Below are 27,375 nucleotides of genomic sequence, written 5' to 3' on the forward strand. Positions count from 1 at the left end.
GCTGTAGCCTTTCTCCGTTGATGGGTGGCTGGGGCTCTGTCGAACTGTCATTAGTTAGCTTTTTTTCCGGTCATCTTTTCTCACTGTAAGTTTTCTGTCTTGGTGAAAATAAATGTTTTGATCACTTAATTAATTAATTAATTAATTACTATGTTTTTTTATTGACTGATCGATTGATTGAATTGTATTGAGGGCTTGGGATAGTTGTGCCAATAGTTATGATTGATGCAACTCCGCGAAACGAAACAAAGCACAAAGAATACGTAGGCGACTGTGACGAACATCTTGTTTGTCTTCTTTTCCTCGTTTTCGTTCATATTGCATCTATTATCACTTTAGCTGGGCCACGCACATAGTAGTATGATGATGACTGCTTAGTGGCTTTGGTGTTGTGCTGCTAAGTAGGAGGTCTCGGTATGGAGTCCCACCCACGACGGCCACATTTCTATGGGGGGCGAAATGCAAAACCACCCGTGGTACTTAGATTTAGGTGCACGTTAAATAACTCCAGGTGGTCAAAATTAATCCGCAGTTCCTCACTACAGCATGCCTCGTAAGCAGATGGTGATGTTGATATGGTGATGAAACTGCATATTTTAATTTATTTTAACGATGGCTACTATTGCCTGTTCCACATAATCACTAGCGGCTATTTGCAAATTATCGGAAGGCGTTCTTTGATATTGTACTGTGGTATCGTCAGGTAGCTTATAAATATACATTGGGCCATGAAGCAAGGCTGTTAGAGCACGCGTAATGCCCTCCCTGTATTATGCCGCAGGGAAACATTGCGAATTAAGAAGAAAGAAAAATTTGAGAAAGAAAGCATTTCTTTCGTGGGTAACTATATAACCTGCCCAACTAGGCTGTGGCTAGGCTTAATTGTTCGCTATCGCGCACACGGCAGGTTGGCAAAGGTACACGCGGTCACGCCACGCATGCGTTCGAATTGGCTTGCTATAAATGGGCCGTAAACATTGCTGTTGCTGCATTCCAGCCGCAACGGATTTAGCGCAACGTTTACCACGCCAAATGTGAAGGTCGACGCTATATATGCGGCTTAATTCGGCTCACAGAACCCCTCGCTTTGCGCTGCAATGTTTTCTGCCTAAGGGCTAAACAAAAAAAAGTGAGCTACCTAAGCTCACGTCTCTGTTTATCAGACGCCTTAGTCTTCTACTCACTTCCTGGCTAATCTGACGCCGTCCTTGTCCCACATCGTCTCAGTTGTCCCTTTAATTGAAACGGGCGACGTTTGTGTGCGTGCCTTGTGAGCCCGTAATCAGATAAGAAGCGGGGCGCGCAGTGCAAGTCCACGCTTGGGAAAAAAGAAAAAAAGAAAAAGAAAACAGCGGCGCTTGCAAAGTAAACGCTCAGTGACACTCTAGACTCCGCAAGTGAAAAACGACCACCGATTTGTGAAAAATGAAGAAAAAAAAAGCCTGCACTTTCTATGGGTAAATCAGTAAGCGATGTCGATAATACTGGCAAAAGTAGTTCCAGAGTACAACAAAAACGGGCCCTACTTTGATTCAGGTATAGCACGACAGTGTAGTTTGTTTCCGCATAGTTTTCTCTTTCGCTGCGTCAACAGTGTCGGCATATCCTTTGCAAAAGTGAGCATTTTCGAATTTTTTTCAAATAAGGAGATTGATTATATTTCGCATTAATTGATCCTTCTATAGAGAACTCGCCTCACCTTGCACTTTACAAGTGGCCGGCAATCACTACCAGATTGCAGTCGTCATCGAATCGCCTTGGCGCACGTGACCGGATTGTTGTTACAGACAGTAAGCATATGCGGCTTTCGCATTTTTGTGTGAAGGAGAAAAACAAGTAAGCGTTTCTGCGCCTCTGGCATGATCACTTACTCGAGGCTACCTTCCTCGGCTACGTTCCAGAGCAAGAGGCCCTGGCAAGTACACCTCGTTGTGGTGTTCACTATTACTGCCTCTAGCGTTCGCTACGTTTTGAAGGTTAATGCAATCAAATGGACACAGGCTTGCAGCCCAAAATGCCGTGCCATTAGGGGTGAGCAGTTTGAAACCAACAAACAACGGAATCTTTTTTTTCCCTCTCTATAAATAAACATAGGTGAGGTAAATTTGGAGCACGCAGACAAGCACAGAAAAGCCAGCATTGGTCTGCGATACGGTAGGTGCCCAGGAAGTACGTGGAAACTCTCCAGCTAAGTCTACCCTTTTGAAACGTCCTCGAACAGACTGCGTGGTTTCAAAATATTTTCCTAACTTCTACAGCGTTGAAGATGGTTCCTCCTGTTCTTCGTAATCCCGCGAGAAGCCATCGCCAATGCTAATAGTTCCTAAATGATACACACCCTTATAGTAAATAAGAAAGCTCCAATATTATGCGTCATAGGCATCAGTTATGTGTGCGTCTTGTTAAGCATTAGTTTGGAAGGCGCTTCGCGGTGTGCGTGTGTGAAAACATTTATTGGAATGAGGTCCGGAGGCTCGACTTCTTAAGTCAAGGCGGGCCGCTCCCACGTTGGCACTGTCAGGCCAAGCCTTTCAGCGACATCATGAGCCCTCTGGACGGCCCTTAGTTGGTCCTGAAACAATGGGCTTTGAATCCTTTTCTCCCACTGTGTCCATTCTTCAATGAGGTTGGGGAGAGACGCGGGGCAGCCCGCCAGCATATGTCTGATTCCAATGATGCCATTACAATCGTTGCAGTCCATCCTAATCTCCCTCTCTGGATATATTTTATTAATGGTGTACGGTGTGGGATATGTACCTGTTTGCAATAAGCGCAGTGAGACTGCCTGAGCCCTGTTCAGTTTTGAATGTGGTAATGGGAATTGCCTGCGTCCTAAATAGTAGTGTTTGGTAATGTCATTGTATGTTATCAAATGATCTCTAGATTCCCTGGCTTGATGGTGAACGGCTCGGTTGTGACTGTCACGGTTAGCAAGTCCTCGTGCCAAGTCATGAGCAACGTCATTGAGGTTTATCCGAGTCTCGTCCACTTTTTCCATATGCGCAGGAAACCATCGAATTTCAGTTCTCATAATCCCAATGTTTTCAAAAAGTTTCGCTGCAACACCAGCTACGTAGCCTTTATCAAAACACTTTATAGCGGATTTCGAATCACTGTAAATGCAGGCCCACTTATTACTCCTGATGGCTAGAGCAATTGCCACTTGTTCCGCTACCATGGGGTCCTTGGTAAAAATAGTGATAGCATCTTGCACCTTCCCTTGATAATTTGAGACAATGGGCGTATATGCTTCTTTACCTTTCACCCAGGCTGCATCAACTACAGCTGCCAATTGGTTCTGCTGTTCTATTTCCTGCAAGAGTGCTTTAGCTCTTGCCTTTCTCCTTTCGACATTATATTCTGGATGCATGTTTCTGGGGAGAGGGTTGTTTCTGATCTTGTTCCTAACGTCAGTCCTTAATTCTACTTCAGCCTCTATTGGGCTCCTTGATGTATTCAGTTCTGCACCTATTGCCTGTAATATGTTCCTGCCAGCTCGTGACTTTGTCAATCTTTCGTGTTGCGCTAGCTGTTGGGCCTCCGCAATTTCTTGCATTGTATTGTGCACCCCTAGACTCATGAGTTTGTCGGTTGCAGCGTTACTGGGTATCCCTAGGGCTACTTTAACGAGCTTCCTGAGCATCACATTGTTTGTTAAGTTCTGCCTGCTTCCATTTAAATAATCCAGCCACATAAGTGAAGTGACAGAGAGCAAAGGCGTGTATTAGCCTCAAAGCGCTGTCCTCTCCTAAGCCTCTGTGTCTATTGGTAATTCTCCTTAGTAACCTAATGAATTCATCTGTTTTATTCGAGATATGTTGTATTGTTCTATAGTTAGCATTGTTTCCGTCTATATGATACCCAAGAACCTTGATTGTTTCAACTAGCCTGACTGCGGATCCTTCATGAGTGTATAAGCACACCCTTGGCTCATCTTCCGGAATGTAACCTCTTGGTTTGCGACCTTGTCTGCGATGTTTAATGCCCAAGAGTTGCTGATTTGGCTGCCGAACATTTCAACCCCATGTCTTTCAGTGTGTTCTTTACAACATATAAGCTTTCCTGTAATCTGGTCTCTGTCTGTCCTACATTACCCTTGGCACTCCATATGGTTATGTCGTCGGCATATACCACATAATGTATACCCTCACTTTTCTCCAGATTTCTTGCAACCTTGGACATTGCTAAATTAAATAGCATGTGTGAGAGCACAGTCCCTTGTGGAGTGCCCCTATTTCCCAAATTCTTAGCTTCTGATTTAAGCTCACCCAGCATAAGTTGTGCAGTTCCATTTCTAAGAAAGTCCTTGATCATGTTAAAGAGTCTCTTACCTAACCCCATCTCCGAGAGGACGCCAAGTATTGCCTTATGCTTTATACGATCAAAAGCTTTTTCCACGTCCAATCCCAAAATAGCTTTCGTATGCGCTGGGCTGGCCTGTATAAGTTGGTGTTTGATCAGCAGCATAGCATTGCGGTCTTCGCTGAAGTTCGGATCAGCGTGTGGAATATCGCTTGAGGAATAATTTGCGTCGAAAGGAAGTTTAATTAAAGTCGATGTAGTTAAGCTCTTGTATTTATTTAAGGATTGTGTCGTAATATATCTCATATGACGTCGGCGACACTTTATGTTAATCAGGGAGGAACAGTGAGAAGACTTGTGGATCGACAAATACCTGCACCACTTGTGAGGAGCCGCTTTGCCCTCAAAAGATCCCGCGCAACCAAGATAAATACGCGACTCGTTGTGATGAAGATATGTATGAGGAAGATGAAAAGCAAATGCTGCGCTCACAATATGTAAGTTGAGCAAATAACGCAAGATCCACAGTCCGTTATATCCGTAAGTACGCTGTATCCAGACTTGTCACAATTGTTGAGCGTATCGTTTCAACGTAAAGTGTCCAGATGTTTACGGGGCGAGTGAGCGCTGCTAGATGTTGCTGTGAATGGATATCGTGAAAGAAGAAAGTGAGAGACTGAAAACGTATACGTGGGAACAACTTTTCTTTTTTCAACGTCGCAGGTTGTGCAAACCTAAGGGCCCTGCGTCTATGTCAAAATGTCAGTGGATGGCCGCTCCTTCGAGAGATGTCAGAACCAAAACCACAATTACTTTGAGCTTGAACCGATCAGAAAAAGAAGGAATAATACAGAAAGAGGCACGATTCATGCCCAGTTATCGTAAAGTTTAGACAAAACGATTGAAAAAAGAAAAACAAGCGGACGCTGAACAATGCACACGACCTCTTTATCGTGCAGCTGGGTCGTCAACATCAACTTCGACGTGAGTGACCCCGTCGAGGTCAATTCGCTCAGCTGGGCGTCTGACAGTGCCCACGATTCTTGCGAGAGTCGCTGTCATAGAGAACGCCTGTGCGACGTGATAAAAACAAAATGAAATAAAAAGAAGAGAAAGAGTCCTGACCATTATTTAGCAATTCCCGCTCGGAATAATGGCATTTGTTGGCCCAGGAAGTCAGTGAATCCGGTCACGACGATAGCATACGTAATTAACAGGGATGTCTGCACGTCCGCAGAGCATGTTACATAAGCGATTGCTGCAAAAATTACAATAAATGGCGAAAGTCGAATTGCGAACGACTGGAAAGAGAAAGCTTCTCTTGGTATTGGCGCAGCGAATAGGCGAATGACGGGTAGAAAAACGGGTTGACTTAAAGGACGGCGACTTCGCGAGCCTTTGCACATTCCACGCTGTGCGCTCACGCATCAAAAGCAACCACCAAAAAAGAAAAAAAAGAAAAGCCCAGAGAACTAAGAAATAAACATCATTTACCAGGGCCTCTGGATTCCAAGGCAGGCGCCTAGCCGACTGAGTCACTATGTAACGGGTAAAGACGGGGAATGCAGGAGATGGAAATTGGCTGATCGTCTATGTAACGGGTAGGAACATGCACCGGAAATAATGAAAAGGTATGAAATGAAAGAATGAAAAGAATGAGCGGAGGCGCTCGCATTCTGGTCAACAGTGATGATGCCGGCGTTTAAAACGTGTCTCGAAAAGCTTCCGGCAGAAACCGTCTCACGATAAACGTCGACGTTAATGCGATTAGCGTTAAAAGGATTTAGCTCGGGTGCTCCTATCTAAATGCATGTAAAATGAAAATTCGTTTTTCTCGGCAACCACTGCGCCAAATTTGACGAGGTTTGTTGTATTTGAAATAAAACTCAAAATATAGTGAGTGTTGGTACCAAATTTTTTATTTAGGTCGTCAGTTTTTTATTAAAAATTGGCAAAAATCGCAAATTCTTATAAAAGAACACTATCAAGTTTACCACTTTGAAACTCAGCAATGAAAATTGATATAATAATTATGTGAATAGCATCTGATAGTACACGTAAAGCGGACAAAATTGATTTGTTACACGTGAATCTAAAAGAATTTAGTAATATGAAAATACAGCTTTTGGAGAACCTTTGTACACAACCTAACGATTTCAAGTAAGACATAAATTGCCACATCGAATTTGTCCGCTCTGAATGATCTAATGGATGCTGTTTACAGAATCGCAATATTTGTTCTTGACGCAAAGAAATTAATTTTTTAACTTCAAGCTTGTATTTTTTTTCACGCTTTAGAATTTTTGAAAATTCGTTGAACAAAATTCAGGCTCTGAATTGAAATTCCGCTTCCAACATTCACTATGACGCGAATCTGATACCGTCCAAGCAGCGGAGAAATTGTTTTTTTTTTGCCATTGGAGAGCGACACATATTAAGCGGCCCTTAGTTATCCAAGTTGGCGTCAAATGGGTTCACTGAAGGGTGGCACACACCCAGTGACACAAGTTGGCATGAGTGAGTGAGTGAGTGAGTGAGTGAGTGAGTGAGTGAGTGAGTGAGAACTTTATTAGGTCCAGAGAAGGCGCGGGGGAGACCCCGCGCCACCCGGCTATAGTCCCACGTAGGGGCCGCCAAGCCGAGCGTGACGGCCCGATCGCGGGCACTCTGGACGGCCAGGGTATGGCCGTTGAGTTCGGGGCTGTCCAAGAGCGCAGCCCACCTGTCCTTCCTGAAGGAGGAGCCGATGGCTTCGCACTCCCACAACACATGATTCAATGTTGCCCTTAGTCCACAGGCAGAGAAGTCCGCACTGGGATACTTTTCATGGTATATTGTACGAAGAACCGCAAGGTTAAGAGGCATCAAAGATGTTCATTGAAAAGCGGTGCATACCCATAGGCACATAACGAATGCTCCAAGTCGGTGTCTCAAGGAGATGCGTTGAAGAGTGGTTCGATATCTCTATGCCACATACCCAGCTCTGCATCCCCATTGACCCATGCAGGCATGAGGTAGGCTCGTTGAAGACCGGCGCAAAGGAACACATGTCACATACTATACTAACCCAAGTTGATCCGACGGTTGGTTTCCAACCGTGCTCCCTCAGCAAATTAGCCCGATGCTCTAACCATTCGATCATGGACTACCCAGTGACCCAGGTTAGAGACACAGGTAGATGGAGAGAGAGAGATGCAAATGAGATAAAGGCAGGGAGGTTAATCATTCTTAAAGACTCCGGGGAAGGAGGCTTAAAGGGGAATACTGCATACTGCACTAAGGGGAAAAGGGGAATACTGCAATACGGCAGGGGAATACTGAATACTTTAAGGGGAATACTGCAATACTGCACTAGGGGAAGGGAAAGGGAAATTAAAGACAGAAAGAAGAGTGGGGACACAGGTATATGGGTAGATAGATACATAGTTAGCCCGCGGAACGTGCGTGAAACACCCTAAAAGTGATAATAGCATTAATAATGCGATGCTAAAGCAGAAGCTACGAGGGTGCACTCTGGTGAATCAAAATGATGTTCTAGAATGTGTTTGAAGCTGAGCAGATGACGCTCTGGCACTATAAGCGACGCGTGGCGGGATAGGCTGCGAATTCGTTACTTGTTTTTTACAGGTAAATCAACGTGTTAAAGAGCTTCAAATCGGTCATTAGCTGTGGTGGGAAATTTATGGCTTTCTAGGTGGTATTTGAAAACCTTCTTACGGCGGAAAGTCCTCCTTATAAATGAGGTCAGGTTGAAGTTTTCCCAAAAGTGATAAACCCTGCGCGCTGAGAAGAGGATATATCTTTTTTTTTAATGAGCCGCATCAGTTTACATTACGAAGAGGGCCGTCGTAGCTACGCAGACGCCTTCGGCAGTCAACATTTTAGCACAAGAAGCCATATTCATAAAGAAATTGCGAATCATTGGTTAGATTGAATGCCCAAATATTTCGGCCGTACGTTTTATGAATTACTAGTGCACTTAAATTTGAAGCTTTCCAATTATTCTTTGCCGGTCATTAACACACATGACTTGGAGTTCGCTTCGGTAATAACTTTATCAGATAGTAACATTAGCAGCAGTGCCGTGATCTCAAGCGCGGGCGATATCAACTTTGATGCTGGCAATTCTGCGAGCTGTAAACGTTCTGAGCAAGAATTATTGTTATTATCATTGCTTTTTTTTCTTCCGTGATAACCCTTTCATCTCAGGTAGTGGCGTGGCTACTGCGAGTACAGCGATATTAACGATGGAAGGTGCAGAAGCAGATGTCAGGGATTATAGAGGTGAAAAGAGAAGGACGTTGAAGGAAAATGCTTCTCGCACAATATTTGATGTAAATCCATGCTATAAGCGCGACGGCAACTGCGAATGAGCGGCAGCGCGTTAACGTGGAGCAGTCGTTTTTAAACTACGACAACAATTGTTCAAAACTGGGCAAGCTACCTCATCATTATGCACCGAATGTCAATCCGAATCCGAAGCACCGAATGTCCGGCCGGCGCTTCAATGTCGATATTAAGACCCCACTTGACAATTTTCAAATGACAGGTTTTCCACGCGCGTGTGTGCAACCGATGATGCTTCTCAAGGGTCCAGTATAGCGCGCAAGGTGGTCTCGCGCCTTCTACTCTCGCAATATATGTATACACGTGACACAGACCTCATTGGCATGGCTTAACGAATTCCTGAGCAATGGAAGAGACGCATAGGCGGAGTAGTTTCCGGCACGGACTGCCAGTCTAACCTTGCCTGCAGCAAACACCTTCACCAACCAATCGCCAACCATCATGCAGAGCAAAGAAAGTTCGTTGGTATATTCAATAAAGTGCTACAACCAAGTGTCGAACAGCCTGTTCCATGATAAATTATCTTATCACAAAAGGCCCTCTAATCCAACTCCAAACGCGATTATATGGAGACACGTGTAGTTTTTAAACGACGCTATAAAAGTACAACTAGTTCATTGTGCGCTTCGTGAAACGACGGTGTCTTCCGGGTGAACAATGCCTGGAAACAATGTAGAAATTCAGCCCCTTCCCTCATGCTTGGTGTTTTTTTTCTTTTTCACGCTGTCTCGAGGCCACTGCTTGCTGGGCACGCAGTGAACGGGGAGACTGGAAGGCGCGTTGCCGGCTTACGCTATCAAAAAGACGATATCAACTCGCACTCTCTTATCCGAGGACGAAGCCTTGGTGTCTATCGCTCCACCGGCAAGTGTGACTTCTGTGACGCACGAAAAGTAAAAGTATTCCTTGTCGCTTAAGTCGTTTCTGGCGACACCGGTTTCAGAGAGCGCAGGCAAGGTTATCGTATGGTAGACGGCGGCCGACCAAGCCACAGAAAGCAGCTGTTCGCATTCGCAATACACCCTCGCTCGGAAGGCGGAAACAGTCGTCGCGCCTTCCAAAACCCCGGCTGTAATCGTAGCGCGACGAGATCACCAGCGACTACACGGTCCTGCCGAGGACATGCTGTTTTCTCGCAGCGAAATTAAAGCGCTATCTTGCTGCGATAGTTATTTTTCCACGAAGATGACAGGGATGAGCAACGGCAGAAAAGCTGCTATCTTTTACTTGGTAAGAGAGTAACGTTTGACGATATCTATTTATCAAGAAGAAAAGGTGAATAGGTGAAACGAAAAAAGAAAGAAGTACGACCTTGGACAGTACATTACTTCAGGGTCGTTAGTTAGCGTAAAAGGACATTCAGCGAGGACACTGTGCTCGGATTAAGCGTGGAGCCTAAGTGGACGACTCTCTATCGGCGCCGTTAACCAGCCAGCGAAGGTTCACATAATGCAATGACCCCGATCGCCCAAAGTCACCTCCATAAGTGAAATGGTATGGATGCTTAAGGGAGGTAACTCCAAACGTTCGTTATCTCGTCTGGGATTGCGAAGAACTCGAGACATACCACGAAGGGTACCGACTAATAGAGGTGACGTCGTTTGACATTAGGTCCAACCGCGCGATAATGTCATACAGGCACTTAATTCACTATGGAGCTCCGCTTTTGAAACTTCTGTAGTTAGTCACGCTTGGCTCCCTTCCATTTACTCCTTTCCGCGAATGGTCCTACATCCATCATTTGAATATATTATTCCCCCTCTCTTTATTTTCATTACTCCAGTGAATCCTCAGTAACAATCAGTTCATCCTGCGAACAGTCTACATCTCTCACCGAACACGAGCTGCCATATAAAGTTTGATACCAGAAACATTCGATGACCACAGGCACTAACGGTATCCGTGGAACATTAGCAGAGATGAGCTCATCTATTGACAATGCGCCCTGATTGTTATCGTTCAGTTCCGTGAGTTAACTAGCTCAGCGAATCCCATCGATCTGCTAGCATGTTTTGCTTGCTGTAGAAAGTAACAGGGAAACCAACGAGGCCAGGCCGGCATCGTCACCGTTTATACGATCACGAAGGAAAAGGGGAAAAGGTAGCGCAGGAAGTAACAAACGATTTGGAATATGCACCACTTGCTAATGATCGGCTGTAAATTCAATGCGTGCCTCCGGATGATGCAATAACCTCAGTGTCCTTTCTCTCTTTCCTTATTCATGTCTAAATTCCCCTTTCCCTCTGCAGGGTAGCAAACCGGACGCGTGTCTGGCTGATCTGCGCGCATTTGCCTTCTCTCCACTCCCTCTAATCGCTTGCTCCGCAAAATGACAGGCTCGAGCGTAGCGCGTTTGTGTACTGCCTAGCGAGAGAGGCAGCAGCTTCACGCGTCGTTATACAGCGTATAAAATTATGAGGAGGTGTCATGTAGTGATTTGGGTCATTCCGTGGGTACCTTCCTCTGATAAGGTTGTTAGGAATTTAGAATCACATGTTTTCTCACCCAGAGGTATACGACTTCCTTTTCGGGTCAACGGCTTTTCTTGTCTAAAACGTTCCTTGCAATCCTTGCTGCAGTGGTATTTTAGAGAGGAAGCACGCGTGGTAATCAGTGAATCTTCGAAGAAACAGTTCGACCTCAATACAAGTGTTTGTAACCCTTCAAAATCAGGTCAAGAACCGAAGCGACTGTTTGCCACCAACGCCGCACAGGATTACGCAAATGGGGAGTCTCACAGAGACAGAGCGTTCGACTTTTCTCATGTAAGTGCGAGTTTTCAGGTGAAATCGAAAACGGCGCCGGTATCGCCAAGGGCCAGAAAGGGCCTTCGGCTGGTGATTTAGTGCCCCGAAAGAGCAGACACTTTCGCTGCTCAATTTCTGGCAGCCGAGCGAAGGGCTAAGCACACGTGTGGATCTTTGCGGTTCATGCAAGTCATTTTTTCTACAAGTGGAGCATGCTCGCTTAACCTTCGTGTCTCCGGTTAGCGATAAGATCTGGCGGTCTTATTCCAGCGCGTCTCAGCGATGCGTTGATTCGAAAAAAAAGAAAGAAAGCAAGGACTCAGAGATGCACTTGGTATTCCGGTTTGATTCTGGCGGCAGAACACGGTCCTCCAGTCACAAGGAGAAAGCTGGGGACCTTAACGTGAGCAGGAGGGCTAAAATCGAGAGGCAAGCTTTATATACAGGGAATGGTCTGATTAGACGATGATAAGCTGAAAAGAATAAAAAATAATAATAAAATGCGTGGGCCGTGTCAAGTGGGAGAGACAAGAGGTGCACCTCTTTCAAATTAGTTCGCCCATTTGTTGCATTAATTATTTGGGTCGACAGCTACCTATATCTGCTGGCGAAATTTCTGTTCTTTGCTCTTCTTTCTTTCGGAGTACGTTCGGAAGCCAAAGTTTAGAGACCACGGCATCAGCAAAATGTTAAGAATGTCGTATGACAGAGACGCCCAACGGGAAATCCTGTCAATGCATTTAATTGGTTGAACACATGGTTGAACATGGATTGTTTCAGGTCTTTTCTGTGAAAGACCTGTCGTCCGTCTAAGTGCTCCAATACTGTCTCAAGGGCACTACTCTCATCTTCGTATGTGGGGCAGTCACACAGGAGATGTTTGGTCATTTCTTCGACACCAAATGGGTTGCAATTGACACTGTCTGCCATTCCAATTAGGAATGAATAGGCGTTTGCGAAAGAAACTCCTACTCGCGGGCGGCGCCGTAGCGTTTCTACCCGTCGGATAAAAACGGGTAAAAGTTGTAATCTCATGCGTCGGTCGATGGTATATAGGTGCCGGTCGGCCAACTCGGGTTTATTACATTTCCTCAGAGTAATAATATGGGCAAGACCCCTGAGGTGCCGCGCTGTATTTGTTCTCGACAATGGTATTGAGGTGCTTTCACATTCACCATGTGCCTCACGGGCAGCTTTGTCAGCACTTTCATTGCCAGCAATGTTGCAGTGCCCAGGTAGCCACTCAAATACAATACCGCTCGATGGTAGCGTAATCATATCTCTGCTACCAATGGTTCGTGTGAGCTGCGGTGTAGAGCTAAGAGTGACTGCAGGGCTGCCTTTGAATCCCAGAATATAGCCCAGTGATTTGGCCGCTGTTGCTGGACATATAGCACCGCGCTACGGAGGGCGGAAAGTTCGGACCCTGTCGATTTGTGACAGGGCTCATCTTGAACTTCTTGGACATTGACGTCGACGGAATAAATACCGCACCAGTGGAGCTGGTTAGAGTCGAGGAGCCATCCAAAATGAGAACTTGATTGGAGTAGCAATCATGCAGTACATGTAGAGCGGCTTGATTCAGGGCACAAGTTGGCAAGTTGGACTTAATTCCAACTGCTGGAATGGAGAGTCACATTTGTGGCTGCCGGAGACACCACAAAGGACAAGGTGATCTTGCTGCATGAGTGAAATCGGATGGAAAAGAGGAGCGGTAGGAGGCTACAATGCCCGAAAAATTTCCTATGGTCTACTTTTCGAGAGAGAAGCAAGGCGTTGAGACTGGAGTCAGACTGAGACAGACTTGAGACTTGAGACAGACTGACCCAATGTGATAGGGGTCCTGTCATCCCAGACAGAGCTAGGTTGATCAAAACAGGGCTCAAAACGCCACCTTGTGGAATTCCGCGGCTGGTGTAGCGGTTGGTTGTTTGACCCTCCTTGGTGAATACAACGAAGCTCCTTTGGGTCAGGTAGCTCTGAATCCGCCGAAACGTGTGGCCTCCGATTTCAGCAGCCACGAGTGCGTCAAGGATGGCTTCGTGAGAAACATTATCATAAGCGCCCCATTACGTCTAAATATAGCACTATGGAGAGGCGTTTGGATAAATTCTGTTGTTGAATCGAAGACACAAGATCAATGACGTTGTCGACCGACGAACGACCACTTCGAAAGTCTGTCATCGTGTCCGAATGAACATTGTAATGTCTAAAAAAAAAAAAGAGCACTCGAGACACGCGAAGATAACCTTTCCATCAACTTGCCATAGTTTTGAGAGCAATAGGCCGATGTGATGTCAGTTCGAGGGGAGACTTTCCTTGCTTTGGAATTAGTGGTTGAAAGGCCGCGAAGGAGCTATACAGCGCTCGCATTGTGGCGATACAAACTGCAGAAGCGGAACAACGCACCTGGAAGGAATGCCGACGGACAAGTGCGCAGAATTTGTTTAGCACAACCGAACGAGACATTCACCCGCTGAGCCTGAGGTGTGTGCGTTAGCGCAATCGCTTTCCGCGACCATTATTCCTAGGCTATGGAGGGCGGAGGAGCGGGAGCATCGAATGCAAGTGCGCTCCCGTTCGCGCGGCCAAACAACGCCGGCTCGCGGTCGAACTTTTCACTTCTCGCGCACTCGATCGCGAACACCGAGCGGAAACGCAGGCGAGAAGGCGTGAACCTGAGCCAATGACCCCAGCACAACTCCGTCGCGGGACCCCCTGACAGGCTCCATTCTAAACATCTCGCGCCCTCCCACTCCTTCTCTCACGTCGGGGCGCTTGTCTACGAGCGGAGTGTCGGGGGAATTACGCAAATAAGACTGAGCGTCGCTCCGAGTTCAACGGCAGCGAAAGAAAAATGGACCACCGCCGAAGGAGAATTCCGCGGAAAAAACAAGACGAAGAAGAAGAAAAAATAGACAGCATAAGCGAAAGGAGAAAAAGCAACAACGCAGCGGCAAGAGCGGCGCGCATCGGCAATAGGCGATTGTGTGTCAATGGGGCACCCGGCACCGAGCTGCGGCGGCGGCGGCGGATTTGCGCTGTTGATCTTGCAACGTGCCCGTGAGGCGTGTTTGCGCGTGTTGCAACGAGCGCCCGGCGGTTTCCGTTGGTTGCATGCGTTTCTTCGGCTACATGACGGGCCGTTGCCGCCGCCGCCGTCATGGTCGTCGGTATCAGGCCGCTCGGAGGGTGTGCTCAGCGTGGGCGACCTTGGTACGGTTAGCGCCGCGCTTACTCGCAGCGCCGGGGAAAACGACCGTCGAGCACAGGACGGTGTGCTGAACGAGCCGCCCATTCTGCGCACGCGTTCACTCTTTGAGGCTGCGTCCTCGTATCCTTTAAATTTATTGAACCGACTTGGCGGTTCGAGCCGAGTAGTCGTTTGCGAGCGCGGTTTGGTTATTCGTGCCACCATTAGGCTCCATTCTTTCGGAGTTGGTATGCGTGCCGGGCTGGCTAAGCACCTGTGAGGTTCTATATTCCTGAAAGCGAGGTTGCGGCTTCGATCCCAGGTTGCTGCGGTCGCATACAGACGGGGCGGAGTGCAAGATATGCTCGTTTACCGGGGTTTAACGTTCACGTTAATTTAATTAAAAATCCCAGGTGGAATTAGCCACTCTGGAGCCACCACTATGCGGTGCTTCTCATAGGCCAAGCGTTGCTTCGAGACGTTAAACCCCACGAATAAGATACCCTTAGGTTTATGTTATTCGGAAACTGAATTATCATTCGCTTCGGCTCGCTTTGCTTACAATCGGCTATTTTAAGGATGACCCCGCAGCTTTGTTGTTGTTTTCCTAGTTGAAAATATCGCGGCTAATTGTTCATGGTATGACCAAAATAATTCGCATGAGAAAAACCAACAACTGCTGAGGTTTGACGCCGCGGAGCCCCATTTTCGGCTATGAGGGACTCCGTAGTGGTGGGCTCAGCAATAATTCTGATCGCGTGTGGCTCTTTATCGTGCACACACGAGCAGTTTTATATTCCGCTCTCAACAGAATTCGATTCCGAGGCCTTGTGCTCCGTAGAAGAACGCCATGGCCACTGCACCATTGCGGAAAGTTACCTGAGAGAAGGTAGGTACTATATAGCCTTGGGAAAAATTAGCGGCATTTCATTGAGAGAAAGCACGAATTCGAAGTTGTATCTATTGCAATATTCCAGGCGTAAGCGCAGATCAGTGCGTGGATGCATCATGGTGCAGATGCGAGCCTGGAATGACCCCGACTATACTTTATTTCAATACCCGGCAATTCACCCCCCCCCTTTCAACATATTTAATTAATTAGGTCTCTCTCACCAGAACAGACAGACAGACGGACAGTGATATCGCAGTGAAAGTCACCATCAAGCGAAAAGTTATTTTCATTGGTGAGATAGTATAGGTCGAGTGCCAGCGAAAAAGCTGACAAGAACGGCTTATGTTGTGCAGATACTGTTTCTGGCAGCACGTAATGACTTGCAGCAAAAGTTACTTTGCTATAGGGATTCTTCGGGGTTTTACGCCCAAAAAGACTGCACCCTACATCATATGCAGCCGTACGTGACGTAAGTCGCAGGCGCGGCATTACTAAACATTAAAATTAAATTAAATTATGGGGTTTTACGTGCCAAAACCACTTTCTGATTATGAGGCACGCCGTAGTGGAGGACTCCGGAAATTTTGACCACCTGGGGTTCTTTAACGTGCACCTAAATCTAAGTACACGGGTGTTTTCGCATTTCGCCCTCATCGAAATGCGGCCGCCGTGGCCGGGATTCGATCCCGCGACCTCGTGCTCAGCAGCCCAACACCATAGCCACTGAGCAACCACGGCGGGTACTAAACATTCATTCAAACATCCTGAACTTTTTTAAAGACGAGGCGCAATATCAGCAAACTCGTGCTTTTGCATACCAGCCCATTGAAATGCGGCTGCGTCGGCGGCCTCCTTCAAAGACGCGAAATCGCGCCCTCCGCAGCAGATTCAGCATGTAAAAGGCCGACTGGGAACAGCGTGACATTTATTTCAATAATTTATTTGTGCAAGGCGTTATATACTTCTCATTAAAATCAAAATGTCAGATGAAATTCAGCGCTCGTCTTTGTATACATTTCGGTTCGTACCTTATAGTCCTAAGTCGCTTTGTTGCATTTTGGATCATACAGAACCAACCAGCGCAACATTTCACATTACTAAGTTGTACTGCCACAGGATATTACCATAGTACCGAGCCATCGCCGTGGTTCCTATAATGAAGCAGTCGTGTCTCGCATTACGCCAAAATGAGGGCAACACCGATACATTAGGAAATAACCTGCCTTATCACGTGAACCACGCCTAAACTATCGATGGCATCGCTGGGCGCGGTAACGAACATCAGAAGTGAAGTTCCGCTTACCACCGAGGCGTTACGTCAGGCAAGCGAAACGAGTCTTGCGGATGCCGCACGAGGGTGGATTCCATGGATGGTCGTAAAAATGACGCGTAGGAAGGAGCTGAGCTCGTCACTTAGCGCCGCGCTGCTGTCGTTCAAGGTGAAGTACGTGATGTGGCAGCGGTAAGGCAGGGTACATGTTCGTTCATGAATATGGAAATTGTGTTGACGCGCCTTTGCTTAAGCATCGAGATGTTTGCTTTGGCGCTGCCGTGAAAACACCTTACCAGAAAAAACTCCTTACGGGACATGCTTGGGACAAGCCATGGCCGCGGAATGTTCTGGAAAGCATGTGCTTGCCAAACTGTGCGTCTTACTACGAGAAGTTTGATTTCAGACGCGTGAAAAGAACCAGGCGATTTGCTTCTCCCAATGTCAACTATAAGTTCGAGAACGTCTCGTTATTCGTTTTATAAGTGACACGTAACCGATAAAAAAGAGTTAAAGTAGGAAAACCTGGCGCAAGCAAATAAGTATATATTGATTTAGGTACATAGATCAATGTGTATTGAGCAGATATATAAAAGGACAAAAGCAAGGGAAAAATGTGTATATAAGCGAAAGAATGCATTCACTATGTGCAAGTAAGACTGACACGAGGAACGTACAATCTAGTGTAAAAGTCATGCACTGCACAAGGATCGAGAAATAGAAAAAAAAGATTACTATGAAGAACTAAAATACATTGAAAATGACTTCAGCAGCACGCCATGAAAAATTTTCTTTTGCAAAGGCATTATTTGAGTTTTATTTTTCTTGGAAATTTAACGCCTTTAGTGTGACAGAAGAACCTGTTCAATCTCATTGAAAAAGCTTCTCGTTCATAGCAACTACTTGTCGTCAGCCGTCCGCGTTTGCTAATATCATGCTTGCTGTCATGACTGGACTTAACCAAGTTCGTGTACGAACTTTCTAGCACTCGAACGGCTTTGTGAATACAGAGAGAACCTGGTTGGGTGGTCGTCACATGTGCAACCGAACGCCCAAGTTTTCTCCTCTCTTTGCCTATACAGTTCACTGCGGTCTTGACATAGATTTTATTTAAAGTTTTCCCTCTCTGTTCTCTTTCTAACCCGTATCTCGCAACCCCAGTTTTGGGTAGCAAACCGGAGACTAATATCTGGTTAACTTCCCTGCCTTTCCTTTTCATCTCTCTCTCTCTCTCTATGAAATAGATAATGCTGACGTAATCACTAGCAAAGGATAACTGTATTTGTGCGTTTATAACGAGTAATTTCCAGAGTGGTATCTCCCTGCTGGGAAGTTCAAGATAACGGGGGTGACATGCTACAAGTGTACAAATCTGGCAGACAAGGCGATGTTAGAAGTGCGAAGACAGTAAAGCTCACAGCTTGCAACGAAAGGTGCCAGAATACATCTGTTGTAAGAATCCCAAAAGTAGATAGGTCTTGGATACTAAACGGACGCTAAAAAAAATCTAAGTCAGCTTAGACTGATAACGTGTTCTTTTAATTTCGTTAATTTCGCGCTGAGAGATGAGATACTTGAAGAGAAAACGAAAGCATAACTTCCATTTCTTGAATTTCGCGCCAGAACCCCAGCGCACGCTACGTCAGTGTGACGTCACGCATTTCAAAATGCTTCGTCTCATTTCAGCCGCTGCATCGCGGTAAAAGCTCTCGAAACTGGCTAAGTTAAGTCTTCAGCTCTTGTAGAGCACAATGTACTCTGTATCTAAGGATGAGGAGTTAGCTAAGCCCGGACAGACCCTGACAAAATCTATGACGTCACGACGCGCTGGTTCAGGAACCTTAAGGCAGCGTCGCCATTGGTATCTCGTTCCGGCGTCTTTTCTGGCTTACCACGCTTCTTCTCACGGCAAGAGTGTTTTTTTCTGGCATTGTAGAGGAATAATTTACTCATACAACTCAACCTATATTTTTTTCCTCTTTAGCGGCGCATTAACGCTAAAGCACCGATACAGTATCGACACAGTGACTAACCTGCCTTTCGTTTAAAGCGAATCGCTGCCGCCATGACCCGGATTATGTTCATGACCTCGAGAAGTGCTGCATGGGCCGCCGTTAACGAGAAGCAGCGACGTGAAGGTGCTATTCAAGGCGTTCATAAATGCGTCATGAGTTTCAATCGTAATTGTTGGAGGAAGCCATGATATGCTATTAGCACGATATTATTTCGCGTCGTATGCAGTAGTGGCTTGTATACGTACACAGTTGGGGAAAAAATCCTGGAATCACTGCAACAACCGGCAATCTTGGCTGCTTATATTCTTTAGAAAGTTTCGTTGTAATTGGCTTTTGTGTTAATGGTGCTTGGTTCTTCGTCAGCCTGTTTATAAGACGAGTCAAGTTCGTTTCCAACAGCTTCACGATAGTTTAGATGAAAATGATAGAATTTATTTGATGCGTGTATTTATTTGGCGTTATACTGTCGCAGTTGATGCTCTGTTACTATACATGCATTGTTGTGTTTAATATTATTCGAGGAGAGATGCTTCAATACTGCACAATAAAATGTCTATTTTTCTTCTCGTTAAGCGAGTACTTAGGACTCCTCATTGAATCGCTTCGCTTGGGGCATCACTTTCAACGTCAGTCAACTTGTTGGATTTGAATACAACAGCACTCCATTTCGTACGTCATGCCTTTCCTGGCGTCTGACTTTCCTAATCACGTGACTAAAGGAGGGGGAGACGCTGTTTACCTGGCATATAACCATTGCCGTATTGCGATATCCCGATAGAGAAGCCGTTCGGTTATGGGACGGCCTCCCAGTCAAGTTGGCGGCGCGCATGCATGCATCGGCGCATTATCGTTGTACAGTCGAGAGCCCGTGGTGGTTTTCACCGGCGTTGGTCATGCACAATGACTACGTTGAACACACTTTCGCATGCACGCAGGAAGGTTCGAAATGGCTCCACGAAATGCTGCGCCGCCGGCTTGCGGAGTGATGGTGGGGGGGGGGGGACGGCACTCCGGGGGCTCTTGTGCTACTTCCCCTCAACGCCGCGGTTGCGTGTCCAATACGCCGCGGTATCGCACGCTCGACGTAAACGCAACGCTCGCGAACCCCCCACTCCGCCGTGGGGGGGCCCTCCATCGAAACAGCGTGAACGCGGAGATATCGAAAGAAACATCTAGAAAAAGAAAAAGAAACATCCGGAAAGCCGTCGTTGGCGTCCAGCCGTTGCGGTCCCGCGCTTTCACGTAAGGATGGAGGCGGTGCGTGCGGTGAATATATCGTTCCCGAGCGAAACAACGGTGGTGCGCGCATCTTGAGGCGCTCGTCGCTGTTTTGCCCGGTCACAGCCTTTAACGCCGATTTGAACGACCTCGGAAGCAAGCCGATGCGTGGCGCCGGTCTCTCCAAAGACGTCGCTGTGTTTCCTGGTTTCAGAACCCGTGCTTGAGAGGTGCAGGCACATGTGCGGCATTTTGCAAGCAGGGGACAAGAGAAACTTGCGTTGCCTCAAGTACATCGCGGGCCGGGGTTGCACGGTGAGGTCCTTTCCGGCTAGATTGGGGAAGGCCGCAGGAAGGAGGTCACGCGAACCTCCCAATTTGCGTCGAATTAAACTGGCGAAGGAAAGGGTGGGAGTGCGGTTGAAGTACTGTGAAACAAAGGCCCCAGCTGATGACCGCGACGTCCTTTAATAATACGAGCTGCATTAAGTTAATTCGCCTTAGCGATGTGCAGGCAGAAATTTTAAGGCCATGAATCCACCGAAAAACACAAAATTAGCCATACGCGAGCCTTTAGCATTCCTTCGAGGCACCAATTAGCCAACGGAATCGGCTCTTCGCGCGTTTCGTAGACGCTCCGATATTACAGGGTCAATCCCGAGTCGTTTGATCTCCAGGCACCGGCAGGCAACCTTCAGATTTAAGTGCGATAATCACTCAAGGAGGCGACAACAGCCTTATTTTGCCGCATTATTTTCCTGCAAGTCTTGGAAATAAGTTTCCTGGTGGTAAACAAAAACAAAATATTTCTGCTACTCATCCGCTGGTATGCGGCCCCAACTCGGCAAGAAAGCTAACTTCTTTTTCTTCTCTCCTTCCTGCCGTCTGCTACTGAGTCCGCACCGTGTGCTCAACGGGAAGGAATAGATACCGCTGGTTTGAAAGGTAGAGCTCCCGATCAGTGGCTGGAGGAACTAGCATTATTATATGCCAAACAACGCGTGCCAAAAAAAAAAAGAAAAGCAAAACAACAGCGTGATAAGCATCAGGCAAAAAAGAAAAGATAATGCGATCTGCGAAGCGGCGATTGCGAGGAACGGCGAACGGCAGCTTGCCGTTTGATAAGTTGCAGACGATCGAGAGGACCGCATATAACTGCACTGCAGCTCTGTGCCGCAAATATATGCGCGTGCCATTTAACCGCTTAACCGTGAACCCCTTTCGACACAACCGTGCTCAAGGTCGCCAACGATGTGGTTGCATGCATAACCCATTAAAATAACAAACGCGTGTCTAGGCTAGAGACAGGGGCTCATGCGACAAAAGAGTGAACTCTACGGAAACGTACCTACCCTAGAATCAAGAAGAGGACGTCCGCTGCTGGCACGCACTGTAACACCCCGGATGCGTCTGCGGAACATCTGCTAATTGAGTGTACGTCCGCAATTCGCGACCACCAGCGAGAGACCCTCCGGAGCCGTTTGAATCGACGGGATAGGGGTCCTTTATCTGCAAGGTCTTTGGTCCCTGGTCATACCCAGACAAACAAGGAGACGCTGTCGTAGTTCTTCGTGACTTTCCGTTAGATAGTGACTTTAAACTATTTCAAAGACTATTTCAAAGACGACACGCTGGAAACGTGCTCGCTATCTGATTTCGTGCTTGTTTATGCGAACATTTACTGTTTTTATTAGCTGTATTCTTTAATTCGTTTTGCTGTTTATGCCATGTCTGTAAGCATGAAAATTGTTTTGATAACGCTCGCTGTGAGTGAAGGCTTGCATGTTGCCGATACAGTGCGCTCTAGCTAGACCATTGTATAGCAGGCTACGCCAGAGTTGAGTGATGCTCTCTTCCTCCGATAGTTTTCCCTCCTTACTTTACTTTTTTTTCTTTTTTGTTCTCGCTCGCTTTGTTTATTCCGTACATTTCTTAGCCGTTAAACTTATTTTTGGTGGTTGAGTTAATTGGTCCTTTGGAGGCCCACATATCCCACATGCTGGTCCTTTAACAAGCAACAGCAACGGGGACATCAAGGGTGCGATCTTGTACGCGTTCCAAAATAGAACGGAGGCGGTTCGTTCTTTACGTCACGAAATAGGCAGTATGTTCCGTTCCGTTCGTCCGATAGCAGACGACACGGAATGATTGACAGCAGATATCACGTCACAATTGAGGTCATGGCGTTCGGCACGGTTCAAATTGACGAATCGTATTTGGCTCGGTGGAACGAACCACCTCCGTTCTATTTTGGAACGCGTACAAGATCGCACCCCAAATAAGTCAAACAGCAGTCTTTCCGTAGCTATCGCTTCATTTATCGCAAGGCGCACGTGGTTTGTGCACACGACGTAATAGCGAATGTTGTCGTTCTGCCTGGCCACATTTTTTGGCATACCGTGCGCAACGTGCTTAATACACCTAATGTGTCTAGTGTTCTCGAGACCATGTACGTAGCATAGTCTGCTCCTTGAGCCTAGGAACGTAGCCAGTGTATGAATATGATTCCCTAGCGCATGTTTACGGTTGAATTTGTTTCATTTTTAGGCAGCTTCCGTCGTCCCTTAGTTACGTTTCTGTTGTTGTTGCTGCTGAAATTAAAATAAAATAAAATATTTAGTGGCCGTAAGATGGTCAACTATGCTTTTTTCTCACAAAATAGTAATAGTAAATAATAGGAACAATATTGTGAAATAGGAAGAAACCTTGCAGGTCATCAAACCATTAAGCTAGTGCAAAGTGTACGCGTTTACGCACTGCATGCCACAGAAAGCTCCAAGAAAACGAAAACGGGCGCGCAGAGTACAACTCTTGGAAATATAACACTACCACATCTAAGTTGTAACGACTACATGGCATCAGACGCGATGTGAGTGTCTCTGGCACGCATATTTACTAACAATAATTCAAGATTTCATTTTTTCGGGGAGTGGCAGCCTACAGTTATGTAATGGGCTCTAGCACAAGCGTATTGCATGGCTGACTCAACCTTACGGAGTTTCGCGCACGTGCAAGGAAGCAAGGAACTCACCGTCCTTTCCTCAAATGTCGTTACGTGGTTATCAGTCGGCACACGATAGCCATTCGTCGATACAGTATGAGCGAGTTACCACCTGACCCGGTTCGCACTGTGACGCATTTGACGTAGATGTGATTGCGGCTCGCTGCCATCCTTGTCGGTGAGAAATCCTCTTTCGTGGCCAGTTAACTGTGACAGTGCCTTCACCGTTCCTGATACACGTTACAATCCAGCGCATAATATATGCACTGGAACGGCTGATGTCTGTATAAGGAGGCCACCTATATATACAGGGTGTCTCTTTAGGCAATGTAAAAAGACTGTAAGCGTAGCGAGCGTGCGTTCTTGCAGATAAATTATTCGGCGAGGCGGACATACTTTGCCACTAACAGCGCGAGTATCAGTAGACTAATTAACAAAAAAAAATGTTGATAAACATTTTTATCTGAACCTTGGGTGCGGTTGTTTATGAGACAAGTTTGTAGGCAATCACGCTTAAATGCAGCTTTATATTTTTAGATCTAGAAAGCCATGCCTAATTCGACACACCTATATTCACTATCGAATTTCAACGCTCAATTCTAGTAATATTGAAACTCAACGCGCGCGGCAGCAGCGTCAGAAGGAATCGTCATGTGACAATTTGAATGATGGCACGTCGCGGCAAGTACTGATACAGGACGCCCCTGCAGATGGTCGCCAGTGAAAACGTCTCGTGTTAGTATCTGCCGTGACTGAACGCGAAGTTCAGTTTCAAAGTTCGTTGCGATTTTCGTGAAGGGGCGTTTAAACCCGCCTGATATGATAACAGGGCCGCCTATTCTGTGCTCACGGAGCGCTCGGTTTCGATGTTGCCGAGATTGAGCGCTATGAATTACGTGAATGAGGTGCGATTTTCAGGATTAAAAAAATAACAATAGTGCGGGGGCATTAAAGTGTGTCTGCCCTCCAAATGTGCCCTTTAAACAACTGCCCCCAAGATTAAAAAAAAACGTTATTAAAGACTCTTTGGTAATTGGACTTATGATAGTCGCCTTACTCGTGGCAAAACGTGCCCACCTTGCCGAATAACTATGTGTAAGAACGCCACGTTCGCGGCACTCATAGGCCTTTTGTATATATATATATATATATATATATATATATATATATATATATATATATATATATATATATATATATATATATATATATATATATATATATATATATATATATATATATATATATATGTATGTATTTATATACCTGTAGGGTCTACAACATTTAAAAGAAAACCCACCCTGCACATAGGAGCAATATTCACACAGTACAGGGTACTATTCCACCTAACGACATCACCTTTCCCATGGCAGACTATCGGGGGCAAAGTTTATACCTTGGCTGGAATAAATTCTGCTTTATTTCCTTCACAAAAAGAAACGACGAAAAGAAAAGGAAATAAAAGGAGGATGGCCGTAGTTGTCTTTGCGCCAATAAACAAAAATAACATGAAACCAATCTGTCAACAGAAACGGGAAAGGGGCTAAAACGAGATTCCAGTGGAGCGGGACGCACTGACTATAGCGACGCCACCGAAACCACGTCTTCGAGCTGGGCTGCGCGAGACTTTGCATGCACTGTAATATTTTAGCGCCATGATGATACGTATAGGCTAGGGAAGGATGAAGAAAGTCATCATATTAAATGTTAGTCGCAGCAAAGATCGGGGTATATAGGAATGTATGCCTTCCGTAAAACTGTCTCCAGTACTCAAAGAGGACGATATTGCGTTGCGAAACGACCAGAAAAAATAAATAAATACGGACGGGTGATAATGCCAGTAGATTACCATTGTGTTTCTTTTTTGTTTATGAAGAAGAAAATGAAACAGAAAAAGTAGTGCGGCTGCACGTCCATCCCCTGAAGCCGTCTCTGAAAGCGGCCTCTGAAAGCCCTCCAAGCAGTTACAGGGTTAGACCCAGACAAAGGCACTTATTTGAAGAATCCATATAACCTTCACATTAACACTACCATATGATTTCTTGGGGCCTATAGGTTCTACGTATAGACAATACAATCATATGGGAATCAATTAGGTTCTTGTATAGGATGCTACAGGTATAATCATATCATTTGAGGCCGCTCAGATTCCCATGTGAATATCTTACTATTCTGCATTATATTATCGGATAAGTGGCGTAACCCGATTTCTTTTTCGGTGTTGGGGGGAGGGCGCGCACTTTACCGGGAATGGGGTGGTTGATGGGATGGGGATAAGGGGAGGAGGTTGGTTGGGCAGGCCGGGTACCAACTCCGAAATTTCAGGAAGGGGGGAGGGGGCACGTGATCAGTGTAATGTGCACCGCCCCCCTGCCCGGCTACATAAACTGAGCAGGGTGTCTGACTCTCCCTCGCGACACCTTCGGACCACAGGTGCTGCACACCTGTTTCCAGTTCGTGCGCACACACTGAGTATTTTAACCTGCTGGGCCAAGGTAGTCCACTTCTTTCTCATACATCTGAGCGAGAATAAATATGTATTAGGTAATAATTCTTTTCTCCTGCATATATTTTTCTAATACTTATTTTTTGTGTATTTGCAGCCTCACATCTCTCAGAGCAATGTGCCGATCGAGAGCACGAACTGGAGCCATTCGGTCGTTCGGGTCACCATGCTCCCCAAGCGCGCTGGTTAGCGGCAGCAATGAATCCCACTGAGAGATTGAGAACGGTGTGCGGTACTTCCCTCTCTTGGACTACGCAACGAAAGCCATCGTTTGCGCCCACCCCTTCCGCTCAACTCTCTCCGCTCTGCTCCCTTCGAAAACTAAACACAAACAACGAACTCCTTTTGGCCGGGTGGCCCGTATATATGACGGTACAGTAGGCATCCTGACGCAGACAGGTTCGAGGTACTAAAGCTTCGACACTCTCCCTACTCGAACTCGCACGCCGAGGCCAAGTTACGGCGGAAACGGCAGCAGTCGGCCAGGCATACGTGCGCGCCCTTGGCGAGCATTCTTTTGTCCTCTGCAGGACTTCCAGCTTGGGTCGAGGAATACTAGGAAAAGCATTGCGACCGGTCAAGGGAGCGCAAGTACCAACTCCAAATATCCCGCCGAGGTCGGGTTGAATTGAATGCGCACTTCGTGAGAGACGGCGCTAATTGTGCGACGTGACCGAATAGCGGGAGGAGAAGAAGAACAAGAAGAAGAAAAAGAAATGTGCAAGAATGAGAGAAGTCGGAGGAAATAAACACTGCATAAGAGAGTCGCAGACGTAAATTATAGGGCCCCGACACATCCTCGCTAATAGCCTGCCGCAGGAACGTTGCAGCCGAACGAGGCTAAGCGCTCCCGGTAAGTATACATATATGCAGTGGCCAGCTTCCGAGGTACAGCGCGGCGACGGGAGACTGCCACAAGCCTGCTCGAGGTGTTCGTTGTAAATCGTACTCGGAGGGAGGGGGGAGGGGTAGAACGGTGTGTGCCTACCGCAAGGGTCATTGGCAACACGTGCCTGTTACGGTCACCCGTACCTTCTGTAAGGGTCCGCTTACGGCATCGAACCCGCGCGCGCGGACTTTGCGCCACTAATGAACTCAGCGAAGCGCCGCATTCGCCGCAAAGTCGTTGACCGACTCGAGATGCCTTTTCAGGTGTCGTTGCGTGGTCGCGAAAACGTGTCCTTCGGTGTCGCGCCACGCGCGCATAGTGCTCCCGCGCGCAGGTGGCGGGGCTAGCGTCCATTGTCTTCTCGCGCGGAGAAGGAGAGCGCCGTTCAGAAAGGAAAACAAAAATGTTGCGTCGAACAGGCACACCACTCCACCTTGTGCTGCAGCCGTCGAAACCAATTGGTCGAAACTGAGTCGAACTAAGAACACGAAAGCTTTGAGCTGGCAATGCAGGCGCCGGTGCTGGGCAGACGCTTGATAGACAGCTCGTAGACTCACCGCCTGCAGTTAGTCAATCCGGCATTCACCGAAGATGCGTGTCCGCAGATCCGTTGACACCCCTGGCGGCGGCTATAGCTTCCGCGGGTCGTCGTCGTCGTCGTCGCTTTCGTGGCGGCCCCCGGCACACTTCTGTGGCGCAGTCGGTCGGCCGCAGCCTCTGCGGCTGCCGGCGTGGTTCGTCAAGCTTTTTCGCAATATACCGCTTGTGCTGCAATGCCCGCGCCCGACGCTGCGTCCCTGATCCAAAGAGTGCCCATTTCGCTTTTATAGTTTTTTTTGTGTGTTTGGTTGACTGGTTGGTGCCCGCTGCTATACAGGCCTGCCTGGTATTTTGTTTCTTTCAGTTATCTCTCTTTCGTTTTTACTTATATCTCCTCCTGTTTCCTTCCGACCCCTTCTTTTCTTTCGCTCCTGCGCGAACGAAAAGTGAGAGCT

General features: G+C 46.8%; 1 protein-coding gene across 5 annotated transcripts in view; it reads right to left on the bottom strand.

Annotated features, from left to right (window-relative positions):
• LOC135895793 (acetylcholinesterase-1-like) overlaps positions 1-27,375 on the bottom strand; it is a 180,128-nt gene that overhangs the window by 18,037 nt on the left and 134,716 nt on the right. The window contains exon 1 of one of the 5 annotated variants that reach the window (XM_065423962.1): positions 26,938-27,164. The exons of 3 other annotated variants lie outside the window; for them this stretch is intronic. The gene's annotated coding sequence lies outside the window, so the exon portion shown is untranslated. Of the gene's footprint in view, positions 1-21,336; positions 21,448-26,937; positions 27,165-27,375 lie in introns of those variants that run through there. One more of the 5 variants, XM_065423965.1, reaches the window with a different exon arrangement.

The sequence above is a fragment of the Dermacentor albipictus genome, chromosome 4 (genome assembly GCF_038994185.2).
Source record: "Dermacentor albipictus isolate Rhodes 1998 colony chromosome 4, USDA_Dalb.pri_finalv2, whole genome shotgun sequence".
In the NCBI taxonomy this organism is placed as follows: domain Eukaryota; kingdom Metazoa; phylum Arthropoda; class Arachnida; order Ixodida; family Ixodidae; genus Dermacentor; species Dermacentor albipictus.